The sequence below is a fragment of the Syzygium oleosum genome, unplaced genomic scaffold, assembly GCF_021117445.2.
Source record: "Syzygium oleosum isolate NSW1041296 unplaced genomic scaffold, Sole_v2.1 Sole_v2.01, whole genome shotgun sequence".
Classification (NCBI taxonomy): Eukaryota; Viridiplantae; Streptophyta; class Magnoliopsida; order Myrtales; family Myrtaceae; genus Syzygium; species Syzygium oleosum.
The window spans coordinates 33,082,363-33,096,291 of NW_026607485.1; the positions used below are offsets into that span (position 1 = coordinate 33,082,363).

Sequence of the window (13,929 nt, forward strand, 5' to 3'; positions counted from 1 at the left end):
TGTCCATCCGGACTTCGCAAGTTTTGCACCAAAAGTTGTTTCAATTGGGACTTCGCAACTTTTGGACCAAAATTTGTGTCCATTCGCACTTCGTAACTTTTGGTTTGTGTCGGTTGGGACTTCGCAAGGTTTGGAACAATATTTGTGTCCATTCGCAACATTGTAAGTTTTGGACCAAAAGTTGTATCGGTTGAGATTTCGCAATGTCGCTTGAAATAAGTTGCCAATGAAAAATATTTCCATTATCGATCATATTCGTGGATAAGGAAAATATTTTTCTTTTGTTCATTTTCGTAAGCGATATAAGCGATTATTTTTAGAAAAATATTTTTCAAATTATTCATTTTTCGCAAAATAAACTGAGCTGAAGTTGGATACTCAACTACTTAAAGACCCACTCGCCAACCTTGCGTTTTAGCTAACATATCTTCCTTAGCCACACTTTCAGCTTCACTTCATTCCATAGATTTCGACCACTTTTCCTCCAATTCATCGATGGAGAAGTCGAAAAAGCTCCATGCAGCGCTCCTCTCGAGCCCCGGCATCGACCACCTCATCCCCGGCATCGAGCTCGGCAAGCGCTGTTGCAAATAATACAGAATTGTAAAGAAATGAAATTACAATAACAGAATTGGAATCGATACAAATGGATACCGAGGCCTGTGTTCGACATAGTTTCCTTAAAACAAATACGTTCCCTCCGGCATGCGTATGAGGTTTCGTGAACGTCTGTCTCCCAGGATACAATGGTTGACAGCTAAGAAGAAATCGGCACTTCAAAGCTTTCGGCGAACTTGAACAAACCGGAACCGAACACTATCGAAAAATAATGCAAAAATGTAGAGAATTGAAAGAGAGTAATAATTCGATGATTTTTAAAATAGAATAGGAAGTCATCTATTTACAAGGTCAGGGGGGAGCGTTTCGGGAATAATAACGGCTAATTAAATATGTCGTTATAAAATTAATTCTGTAACAACACAATTTAACGCCATTAACCTGCTATTAATCATACGTTACAAATTAAAATTTGTAACAGCTTGAGTTGAAAAATAAATCAGAAGGCAAAATTGGGCTCGTCGTGAGGCCCACTTTTCGGCCCTGCAATCGTGTACACGGGATGTGCGCTCGCGTCCAAGTTTCAGCTTGTCGGGCGTCGGATTTGCACCCCCATAGTGTTTATGCTATGATAGTTATCACTTCAAATGAACGTAACTGTATATAAAGCACTCCATAGCCTTCTTTCTTTTCCAATGTAGGACTCGTGTTTTTCCACTTCCCACTTCCAACTCAAGGGTGTTCTTTGAGCATCAATTTCTCATTCATTCACCCATCAATTTATCCCATATTTCCAACAATCCCCCACATGAATGAAAATTGTTTTAGTTTTGACTCTATGATAGTGTTCAACAATTGAAACCTGCATAGGATAGGTAGGTGTTACCCTTTGAACCTTCCCTTGTGAAAGTATATTTACTTTACTAGTTGTCCAGTAGACATGATGTCCTAAAACTGTCCAGCTTTCTTATGTAAATGAACCATACACTTCACACAAGAATCATCTAAACGTTTATTCAGTTCTCATAGTTATGTTCGTTTTGGCCATGAACATCAACTTGGTTCTGCAAGAGTTTCTAAAGAATTTAGCCCTTAAATAATTTTCCTTTGAAACGGCCTCACTTCTCTCTCACATAGGTGATTACTTAATTTTTGAGTAATTTGTTTACTCCACTTAAGAATCATTAAAGTAAAATTGCTATCCTTTTCTTTACAATATCATTGATATTTTATATAGGAATGGTTTTAAGAATAACCCCCACAGTGACATCACTAAGTTTATATAATTAGGTTGTTCCTTTGAACCTAGATCTTGGGATCTCCAGTCAACTAAGTTGGGTTTCCTTTATACCAACTTATTCTTTCATGGGCTTCAGTCCCATTCCTCTTGTCGATTTCTCAACTAACTCTCTGTTTAACCCTTTGGTTAGCGGATCCGTAATATTATCCCTTGACTTTACGTAGTCAATAGAGATAATTCCTATTGAGAGTAGTTGTCTAATGGTATTATGTCTACGACGTATATGTCTAGACTTACCATTATACATATTACTCTGTGCTCTTCCAATCGTAGATTAACTATCACAATGTATACTTATTGGTGGCATAGGTTTTTGCCATTTTGGAATATCCTTTAAGAAATGGCGTAGCCATTCAGCCTCTTCACCACATTTATCTAAAGCTATAAATTCAAATTCCATTGTGGATTTGGCTATAACAATTTGCTTACAGGATTTCCAAGATACGGCTGCTCCTACTAGTGTGAATACATATCCACTAGTAGATTTTGAGTCTTTTATATCAGATATCCAGTTCGCATCACTATATCCTTCTAGAACAGCTGGGTATCTGGTATAATGCAGGCCATAATTCCGAGTATATCGTAAGTACCTAAATACTCTCACTCTTGCTTTCCAATGGTCAGCACTCGGATTGCTCGTATATTTACTCAATTTACTAACCGTATAGGCAATGTCTGGTCTAGTACAACTCATTAAGTACATTAGACTTCCAACAACTCTAGAGTACTCTACTTGAGAAATACCATCTCCTCTATTCTTGGACAGATGAAGACTATTGTCTAATGGTGTTCTAGCAATACCATAATCATTCATGTTGAATTTTTCAAGAATCTTGTCCACATAGTGTGAGTGATTTAAAATAAGACCTTATGACGTTCTTGTGATTTTAATTCCTAAAATCATATCGGTAGGTCCCATATCTTTCATGTCAAATCTTGAATTCAACATATATTTGGTAGATTTGATCATTTTATCATCACTACCAACAATTAGTATATCATCTACGTAAAGACACAAAATGACATAGCCATCTGTTGTCTCTTTAATGTAGACACATTTATCACATTCATTGATCTTAAATCCATTGGTAATTATTGCATTATCAAACTTTTCACTGCTTTGGTGCTTGTTTTAGGCCATACAATGATTTCACCAATTTACAGACTTTCCTTTCTTGTCCTGGAACTATAAAACCCTCAGGTTGCGTTTGGTCGACCGGATAAAAGCCAGGATAGGATATGTTTTATCCTATCCTGTGTTTGGTGGTGGTCCAGGATAGGATAAGGTCGGATATAGACCGGATATAGCCCGGATAAAAAAATCCGGGGGGGGGGGGGTGGGATAGACCCGGATAGGATTTCTAATGCCGTCATCTTCATCCCCACACCTTGTGCGCTTTCGCCAAAAAAATTCTCGACTTTTTTTCCTTCATTGACTCCTCCGGACCCGTGAATAGCAAACAAAAAAAATAAAAATTATCCTATCCGATTTTAAATCCGTAGTCCACCAAACAGTGGACAGAATATGAAGAAATCCCAGGATTTTTTATCCTATCCTATCCAATCCTATCATGTTTAGAAATCCGGACAACCAAACGCAGCCTCAGGTTGTTCCATGTAGATTTCTTCGTCCAAATCTCCATTTAGGAAAGCTGTTTTTACATCCATTTGATGTACTTCTAGATTTCGTAATGTTGCAATTGCAAGTATCATCCTAATGGAGGTTATTCTCGTCACAGGAGAATAAGTATCAAAGTAATCTAAGTCTTCTCGTTATTTGTATCCTTTGATCACAAGTCTGGCTTTATACTTATCAATGGAGCCATCTGCTTTCATTTTCTTTTTAAAAATCCATTAAAGGCTTACAACCAGGAGGAAGATTCACTAGCTCCCAAGTATGATTCTGCAAAATAGAATCAACTTCACTTTTTATTGCTTCTTTCAATAGAGGTCCCTCAGAAGAAGTCACGGCTTCTGCATAATTTAATGGTTCCTTTTTCTAACAAATAAGTCAGAAAATCATTTCCAAAATTTTTTTCCACTCTTGCTCTTTTGCTACGTCTCGGTTCTAGTTCATGATCTGAGTCATGAATTTCATGAGCCGAATCATGACTTTCGTCATTCATAGTTTCATTCTTTCGTTTAGATGAACTTGATCCATCATTGGATTTACAAGGAAATACATTTTCAAAGAATGATGCATTCCTAGATTCCATGATCGTATTCTTGTGTATATCTGGAATTTTAGATTCATGTACAAGAAATAGATATGCATTACTGTTATGTGCATAGCCTATAAAGATACAGTCCACCATTTTAGGACCTATCTTTGTCTTCTTTGGTGTTGGAACCGCCACTTTTGCAAGACACCCCCACACTCGTAAGTGTTTGTAGGATGGTCTCCTACCTTTCCATAACTCATAAGGGGTTTTATCCTCTTTCTTTCGAGGTACCTTATTTAAAAGGTAATTGCTTGACAATATAGCTTCTCCCCACATATTTTGAGGCAAACCTGAATTTAGTAATATTCCGTTCATCATTTCTTTTAATGTGCGATTTTTACGTTTAGCAACACCATTTGATTGAGGAGAGTAAGGCGCAATTATTTCATGTATAATTCCGTGTTGTGCACAGAATTCACCAATTGGTACTTCATACTCGCCACCTCTATCACTTCTCAATCTTTTAATTTTCTTATTAAGTTGATTTTCAACTTCATTCTTATAGAGAATAAATTTCTCTAAGGCTTCATCTTTGCTTTTAAGCAAATACACATAGCAGTGTTTAGTGTTATCATCGATAAATGTAATAAAATATTTATTACCACCTCTTGTTTATATGAATTTCAAATCGCAAACATCACTATGAATTAATTTAAGGGGTTCGGTGTTTCTTTCAATTGTTTGAAATGATGATCTCGTTAATTTTGCCTCAACACAAATTTCACATTTATGTTTTGAATCAATTTGGAATGAAGGTATATGTTCCAAGTTAATTAATCTACGCAATGTATCATAATTAACATGTTCTAGTCTACCGTGCCATAAATTGGAAGACTCAAGCAAATAAACGGAAGACTTATTTTCTTTATTGATAATTGTCATTACATTGAGCTTAAAAAGCCCATAAGATACATATCCCTTCCCCACATACATTCCAGATTTAGACAAAATAACTTTGTCTGACTCGAACACCATACGAAATCCATGCTTGTTCAACAGAGACCCAGAGACCAGGTTCTTTCGAAATTCTAGCACATATAGGCCATTGTTCAGAGTCAGCTCTTTTCCAGATGTCATCTTCAGTAGTACCTTCCCTTGGCCTTCGACAGCAGAAGAGACAGAGTTTCCCATAAAAACCTTTTCCCCATTAATTGGTTCAAGATTTGTGAATAGGTCTTTATTAGAGCATATGTCCCTAGTGGCACTAGTGTCAATCCACCATTCCTTCGGATTGGACCCAACTAAGTTTACTTCAGAAATCATTGCAGAAAGGTTTATGTTTGACACGTCTTGATCGATGCCACTCACCATATTTATCTCATAATTCTTCTTCTTCGGAAGTCTGCAATCCACAGATCTATGTCCCATTTTGCCACAGTTGAAGCATTTTCCTTGAAACTTGTTCTTGGAAACTCCTCTTTTTGGTCCCAACTTTGGCTTGGCAATCTTCTTGTTCTTGTGGCCTTGCCTAAGCTCCACAAAATTTGCCTTAGCTGTAGTAGGATTGAACCCTTTGCGTTCGGATCCTCTATTGTCTTCTTCGATTCGAAGTCTAACAATCAGCTCTTCCAGGTTCATTTCCTTTCGCTTATGCTTGAGATAGTTCTTGAAATCCTTCCACCCAGGAGGTAGCTTTTCAATAATAGCAGCCACTTGGAAGGTTTCACTCAAGTTCATTCCTTCAGCCTGAGTTTCATGCAAGATCACTTGAATTTCTTGCACTTGACTTATCACAGTCTTAAAATCCACCATTTTATAATGAAAGAATCGACCGACAACAAATTTTTTTGCTATGGCATCCTCTGTTTTATATTTCCGGTCCAGGGCTTCCCATAACTCCTTTGCCGTCTTTATTGCACAATAGACATTGTACAATGAGTCATGTAAACCATTCATGACATAGTTCCTACACAGGAAGTCAGAGTGCTTCCAGGCTTCAACAGCGTTAAAGGCTTGCTTATCCGTCTCTCCATCGGATAACTTAGGAGCTTCCTCAGTCAAGAATCTCGCAAGATTCAAAGTTGTTAAATAAAACAACATCTTTTGCTGCTACCTTTTAAAGTTCGATCCGTTGAACTTTTCAGGTTTCTCACCATGGTGGATAGAAACCGCAGAAAAAACAGAGGATGAGCCAGGCAGTTGGACAGCTGAGGCATAGGCAGAGTCTTTGGCGATGTTGTCAGCAGCCACGTCCACAACTTCGTTTCCAGTAGCCATTTGAATTTTTTTTTAAGCACGAATTTGTTTTAAGATTGTTGCTAACAATACAGAATTGTAAAGAAATGAAATTACAATAACAGAATTGGAATCGATACAAATGGATACCGAGGCCTGTGTTCGACACAGTTTCCTTAAAACAAATTCGTTCCCTCCGGCACGCGTATGAGATTTCGTGAACGTCTGTCTCCCGGGATACAACGGTTGACAGCTAAGAAGAAATTGGCACTTCAAAGCTTTCGGCTAACTTGAACAAACCGGAATCGAACACTATCGAAAAATAGTGCAAAAATGCAGAGAATTGAAAGAGAGGAATAATTCGATGATTTTTAAAATAGAATGGCGTCCCAGAACGCGTCGCCGACCCAAACGAGATACCCACATAAATACGCAAGTGGAAGCGAAATAAAAACAATCCAGACAAAAGACAAAGACAGAGGGATAGCACAAAACAATACTTTCATAACAATGGAAAGCAGTCAAACATTAGGCCCCTAAGGTTACATCCACCATCATCATCAAAAAGGGACAGGTGGTAGGGTAAGCTAGCTAGCTGCACAAAAAGGGCTCTACCAAAAAGCTTCTAAGCTCAGCACCCAAACGCTCCTATGGTGCCCAATCTGAATCGGACCCTGAAGACTCCGACTCCGTGTCAGAATTGATCTCGATCGGCTCTTCCTCGTGCTCGGACTCCAAGGGCTCTGGCATGGGCTCTAGCTCAGGCTCGGGCTCTTCAAATTCCTCCTCGAGCTCGGGACCCGCAGGCGCTACGGGTTCTGGTACGGGCTTGGGTTCGGGATCAGGGTTCTCTGGGGGATCTTCGGCGTCCAGAACCTCCCCGTCAGGAGCACACACGTCCAAGGGCTCCCAATCCACGGCATCCTCGTTGCCGTGCTGTTGTCCCTCAAAACCCCGGATTGGGCCCACTAACTCCAACCCATCACGATAGAATCAGGCCAGGTAAGTGTGGCGCTGCAAGTACGCTAAGCCCACATCTACCCAGACTGAAGTAAGGTGCCTAATGTAAGTCTAATTTGGACCTACCGGGTACTCGGTCTCCTCATGCACCGTGTGCATAGGGACCCCAAAATGCCGAGGCAGTGGCATGATCAAGGTTGGGGTCGGGGATCCGAAATGTTTTGCACTACAGCAATGAGAATAAATCTCAATAAGCAGATAACCTATACCCCACCTAGGCCAATGCGTACCCAGACGAGTCCCAGCATGCATTCTAGCAATTGATATAATAAAATTTACAAGGTCAAGGGGGAGCGTTTCGGGAATAATAACGGCTGATTAAATATGCCGTTATAAAATTAATTCTGTAACAACACAATTTAACGCCATTAACTTGCTATTAAGCTCCTCATCGCTGACCACGGCTTCGAGGTGACCGTCTTTGTCGTCCCCTCGCAGGCCTCCCGCGCTGAGGCTGAGATCATCGACATCGCGATGACCCCCAAGCTCCTCGACGTCGTGGAGCTTCCCGCCCCCGACATCACGGCCGCCGGCCTCGGCCCGGATGCCTCTGTGGTCGCGAGGCTTACGGCCATGATGCGCGAGGCCCAGCACGCGTTCCGGTCCGGGCTCGCGGCGATGGAGGCCCAACCCGATGTCCTCATCGTGGACTTGTTCGGGATGGAGCATCTGTGCATTGGCGACGAGTTGGGGATCCCCAAGTACGTCGGCGTCCCTTGCAATGCATGGTTTCTTGCGTTGCTCCTACACTCGCTGACGCTGGACAAGGAAGTGAAGGCAGAGTACGTGGACTGGGTCGAACCGCTCGAGATCCCGGGTTGCAAGCAGGTCCGACCGGAGGACGTGGTGGACCCGATGCTGGACCGGTCTGACCTGCAGTACCGCGAGTTCGTGCGGCTGGCTGGCGAGATCCCGATGGGAGATGGAATCCTGCTGAATGTGTGGGAGGATTTGCAGGCCGAGACGCTCGCCGCACTGAGGAATGAGGAGTTCTTGGGCCGGGTCGCGAACGGTCCGGTGTATACGGTCGGGTCGCTCGTCAGACCGGTCAGACCGGCCGTTCTGGGGAAGGATCTGCTGGAATGGCTGGATACGCAGCCGAGCGAGTCGGTATTGTTCGTCTCGTTCCGGAGTGGGGGGACTTTGTCGGCTGAGCAGCTGGTGGAGCTGGCTTGGGGATTGGAGCTGAGCCGACAAAGGCACGGTCTGAATGAGCAAATTTTACATGCAAAAATGCTCAACGAGGCATTGGGTGGAGCACGTGTACGCTTTACGAAAAAGAAAACATTTTTTTTAAATTTTGTTTTGTTTTGTTTTGTTTTACTTATAATGTTCTGTTTATAATATTTGTTATGAAAAATTATGAGACGACAGCAACAAAAGCCTCAAAATAATATCTTCTCCTTACAATTGCTTTCCGTGTGTTTTAATTTTCACATTATCACGTGTTGAAAAATATTTGTGAAGGTCGAACCTTGTTTGGCTCTATAAAAACAAGGGCCATTCTTTTCATAAATTCCATCCATAAGCTCATTCATCAGACATGGTCATTTTTTTAAGGGTTAATACCATGAAAAACCTCAAACTGGTATGTCTGTGATAAATTTATGCCAAGCTAGTTTTTTGATCACCAAAAACCTTAAACTGGTATATTTGTCACAAATTTACCCTCCATTAGTTTCATTTAAATTTTACGGTTAAATTGCTGAGTTAAATGACACCTGGCAGTTGACGGGTATAATAGTTTGGGGTTTTACCATCAGTTTGTCACATATGTACCGGTTTGTAATTTTTTGTGGTATTAATTCAATTTAATTGAAACTAATGGAGGGCAAATTTTTCACAAATGTACCGGTTTTGGATTTTTGATGGTCAAAAAATTAGTTTGAGGTAAATTTATCACAAAGTGTACCAGTTTGGGATTTTTGGTGGTCAAAAAATGAGTTTGGGGTATATTTGTCACAAATGTACCAGTTTAGAGTTTTCATGATATTAATTTTTTTTGAATGACCCATTTAGTTTAAATCCTATCTATCTGATCATCTTCTGATTTTCTTTTTCCTCCTTTTAAGATCTTTTGCTTGAGATACCGAGAAAATACCTTTTGCTTAGGAAAATCACTGCTTTAGGTTACTATGTACATGGTATGTGGTTTACTGTCGGTTGTAGGAAATTTTCCCCTTCCTCTAAGCAATGTCCCGTTAAGGATGAAGGAAAATAGTCTTTTTCTTAATCAAAACAAAATCCATTAACTGACAACACATTGAGATGGTTTGCGCGTGTATATATAAGAATCTCTAGCCAAATATTTTTATTAGGACCATTGTCAGTGTAAAAAATACAGTGCGCGTTCTTTATTAGCATTTGATATGTGGAAGAATTCATTATACGGAACTAACTCTTGGTAGATATATAATTCAATCCAATGATAAATGTGTAACTTTTTTCACAGTCACAAAAGACCTAATAATAATCTGGAAAGGATAAACAAAAAAGTGTGGCGTGTATAAATTAAGCTTAATTTTAGTGTTTTTTGGTTATATACTTGATAAATTCCTTCATCTTACATAGGTATAATTTTGTAGGTTTATATGGATACTCCGGAAAAATCAACTGTCAAATCTGTTGCTGGATCGTTCTTTGATGCGGGGAAGGTAGGTGGTGCCGATGAGCTTTTGAGCTTTTTGCCAGATGGATTCAAGGTATGTACCTGCGATGTCGGATCAATACTCCCATTGTGGGCCCCACAGGTGGACATCCTGAGCCATCCATCCGTGGGCGGCTTCCTATCTCATTGCGGATGGAACTCGACCCTAGAGAGCATAGTGAACGGAGTGCCCATGATCGCCTGGCCCCTATATGCCGAGCAAAGGGTAAACGCGACACTCCTCGCCGAGGAGATCAGGGTGGCAATCCGGCCAAAGGAGCTGCCGCCGAAGAAGATTGTGGGGCGGGAGGAGATTGAGAAGTTGGTGAGAACGATAATGGTAGAGAAAGAAGTGCACATGATAAGAGTTAGAGTCAAAGAGTTCAAGAGCAACGCAGAAAAGGCCGTGACCAAAGGGGTACTTCCTACGAGTCCCTCCGTAAAATGAAGGAAGATTGCAAAATGAGGATCCATCAAATTAAGAAAGCAAATTAAGTCGTTGCATATATGCATGACTTCAGTAGAATGGAAATAATAATGCAGATTGATAGTCCAATGCCTGAATTGGCAAAGATATGGTTGAAGTGTATTTGATGATGCAGGACTCCTACCCGTTCATGTATTAAGTATTGAGGAGACATTGCTTTCAGTACTCTCCCGAAAACAGTCGTCGTACAGATGAGCAACTAAGTGTATTCACATATAATCAACGCGATCCCAACCATTCTCTGTACCCACGACCAACTATTCAGTGGTGCAAACGTCGTCGCTGGTACACGAATTGCTCAGTGAGAGAGAGAGAGAGAATGCAAAGAGGCATCCACACAAACGCTGGCGATCAAAGGAGGGAGCCAAGGGCTTAGGGTGATTGGCTAGACCTGATCCTGTGTTGAGCAACCGTGAGCATGTCCATAAACGGGTGGGCGAGGGATGTTTGCAATTTTTTTTTTCTTAGGCCCGACCCCGAAGCCGGAACAGTTGCTCAAGCTTTCCCACTCTATTTATGGCAAAAATAATCCTACCTTTAAAAAAAAAATCTAATCCTTTCCTTTATAATGTAAAATCTTTTATTTTTTTTTTCTGTTTACATTTTATTTATTTTCCAATTTTATGTCTTTTCAACTTAAACTTGTTTGAAAATATATAAACCCACGTTACCTATGCAATTGGGCGAGCCTTGGGTGTTAACCTCGCTTGCATATTCAAGCCTCTCACCATGCCTGGTGTAAACGTGTTTGGCGTGCTTGAGGTGCTCAGGCCAACCTTGTCCGGGACGTGTTGTCTATGGTTGTATTAGTTGAGCGCAAGTTGATGTACCTTCGGGTAGTTTCGGTCTTTACAAAATTTCGCTTTAATTCTTATTAAGGCGATGCCATATCAAGTTGGTCCAACGTTTTCTTGTGTTGAGAGAAAAAATGTCCATAAGACTCGCGCTAGCTTTTTTGGCACAACCGTTAGGTTGAGATATGTTGAACGGTTGATATATGTTTCATTTCAATTTAATGGGTGAAAGATTATAAGAGCACAATACTTCCTTAGGACCGTAGAATCACCCCTAACTCTTTGAGTGAGTTTATGGTCCCTAAGAGATGCCATGTCTCTAGAGCTTTTCACTGTTAGATCGAAATGGAAAAAATAACAACTGTCCATAATGAGATCTGTTGAACGATCGAGATTTATTACATTTCAATCTCATGGTGAAAATTACACAGAGAAGATATCTCTTGAAGCTATCGAATCACCTCTAACTCTTCATGCGAGTCCGTGACACGTGCCTCTCGAACTTCTTACCATTGGATCTGGAAGCAAAAAAGAAATTACACTAATTGAGGCTAAGATCTATTGAACGACTGCGATTTATTGTATTTCAATCCAACAACGAAAGATTACGGGGGCATGATATCTCCTTTGACCATAGAATCGCGCATTAACTTTTCCATATATTTTAAGAAAATTATACAGTAGCCCGTGACATCCTTCGCGTGTTTGACTGATTGAGAATCTTTAATCTTAAAAAGGGTCGGATATCTTGATAAGTTAAACAAAAGCGCAATGTCAAAATCTGTTTAGATAGTTCCACGAGGGAAACGTCTAACCTTAATTTTATATATTAAACATGAACGGTGCCTGGGGATTAAGGGCGCCACCAAAATGGAGAAAAACATGATTATGATATTAGTGGTCCTATCTTTTCTTGAGCAACGTCATGGAATCGACCAAGCCTGTCTACATCTTTGCTCAAGAAAGGTGCCTGGGGATTAACGGCGCCACCAAAATGGAGAAAAACATGATTTTGATATTAGTGGTCCTATCTTTTCTTGAGCAACGCCGTGGAATCGACCAAGCCTGTCTACATCCATTGCTTGTTTCATTCCTTCTTCCGTAACTTTTCTTGGCGGAAATTTTAGGGTTTACGAACATATGACGTGGGAAGTGAAATCTACTGAGAGCGAGTATTCGTGCACAGAAATGCTTGGAGGACGACGGTACCCTCCTCTAAGCATTGCTCATTCGTGCATCGGTTTGTCTAACATTCATTTACCTTCGAGAGTGCGCCGAGTACATCCCGAATCTCTTATCAAGAAATATTATTGAGTCAAATTCACACATATGGCGTCAAGTTTGAGCTTGACTTGACTAATGTTTTAGGGGTTTGAAACTCAACTCATCTCAAGCTCGATTGAGTATTGAATTTCTAGCTTAATCTCGGCACAAATGAAAAATTAAGATGCAAGAACCTCGATTCAATTCAACCCCATTTTTATTGTTCAAAAATATTCAAAGCTTAATCTAACATCTTAAGCTTTTGAAATAGTTGAAAATGGTCCCGCAATTTTCATCTAAGAAGGTCCAAGTTTAAATTTTTCCAAACCCCTTACTTCCTCCCTTATTATATATTTTACCGCTTATTCTTATGCTAAAATCCAGCCTATGCCTTAGAGGGAGTGTTGAAATATTTAGATATCAAATCATATATTCATGTAACAGCTTAAACTTTTAGAACAGTTGGCAATGATGCCACAAATTCTTACAACTTATAAATGAATATCAAATTCAAGCTAGAGCTCAAGTTTAGTAGGCTTGAATATTTTTCTCTCCACTTACATGTGTAAGTTTATCGGTATATGATGTAATTTTAGAATTTCTTTGTTCACTCATATAATATCGTATCCTTTTGAAAAAAAATCGTGAAAGTTTGATTAGGCTCGCAAGCCTGTCAAGCTGAGTATTGACAAGTTCAAGTTCGGGTTTGACTCCAAATCAAGTGTGTCATCTCGAGTAAAAATTGAGCTGATCCCGAAATGCAACTTAATCTAGATATTAAACGGGACAGGTGCCCGGTCATTAAGGGCGTCACCAAATGGAGGACCTTATGATTGTCAACTTATTATCCTATCTTTTCTTGAGCAACGTCATAGAATTGACTAAGGCTTTTACTCTTAATCTTGCATCTTCTGGAAATCTATAAATTCGAGGGTTAATACCACGAAATACCCCAAACTAATACATTTACGATAAATTTACTCTAAACTAATTTTTTAACAGCCAAAATCCCTAAATTGGTATATCTGTGACGAATTTATCCCAAACTAATTTTTTGACCATAAAAAACTTCAAACTGATACACTTGTGACAAATTTACCCTCCATTACATTAGTTTAATACCACGAAAAATCACAAACTGATAAGCATGTAACAAATGGAGGAGTAAAACACTAGACTGCTATATCTATTAATTGTCACGTGTCATCCAACTCAGCAATTTGACGGTAAAATTTTATAGAAACTAATGGAGGATAAATTTATTATAAATGTGCCAATTTGATATTTTTTATGGTCAAAAAATTAATTTAAGATAAATTTATTATAAATATATTAATTTGAGATTTTTCGTGATATTAACCATAAATTCAACGGAGTACCACCGACCATTCATGGTGGATTCTCAACTACTTAAAGGTCCCCTAGGCAACCTGTGTTGTAGCTGACACATCTTCTTCACACAC

General features: G+C 39.8%; 1 pseudogene; it reads left to right on the forward strand.

The window, feature by feature from the left end:
- Positions 1-463: 463 nt before the first annotated feature.
- LOC115669003 (anthocyanidin 3-O-glucosyltransferase 5-like) lies at positions 464-10,632 on the forward strand (annotated as a pseudogene).
- Positions 10,633-13,929: the final 3,297 nt, after the last annotated feature.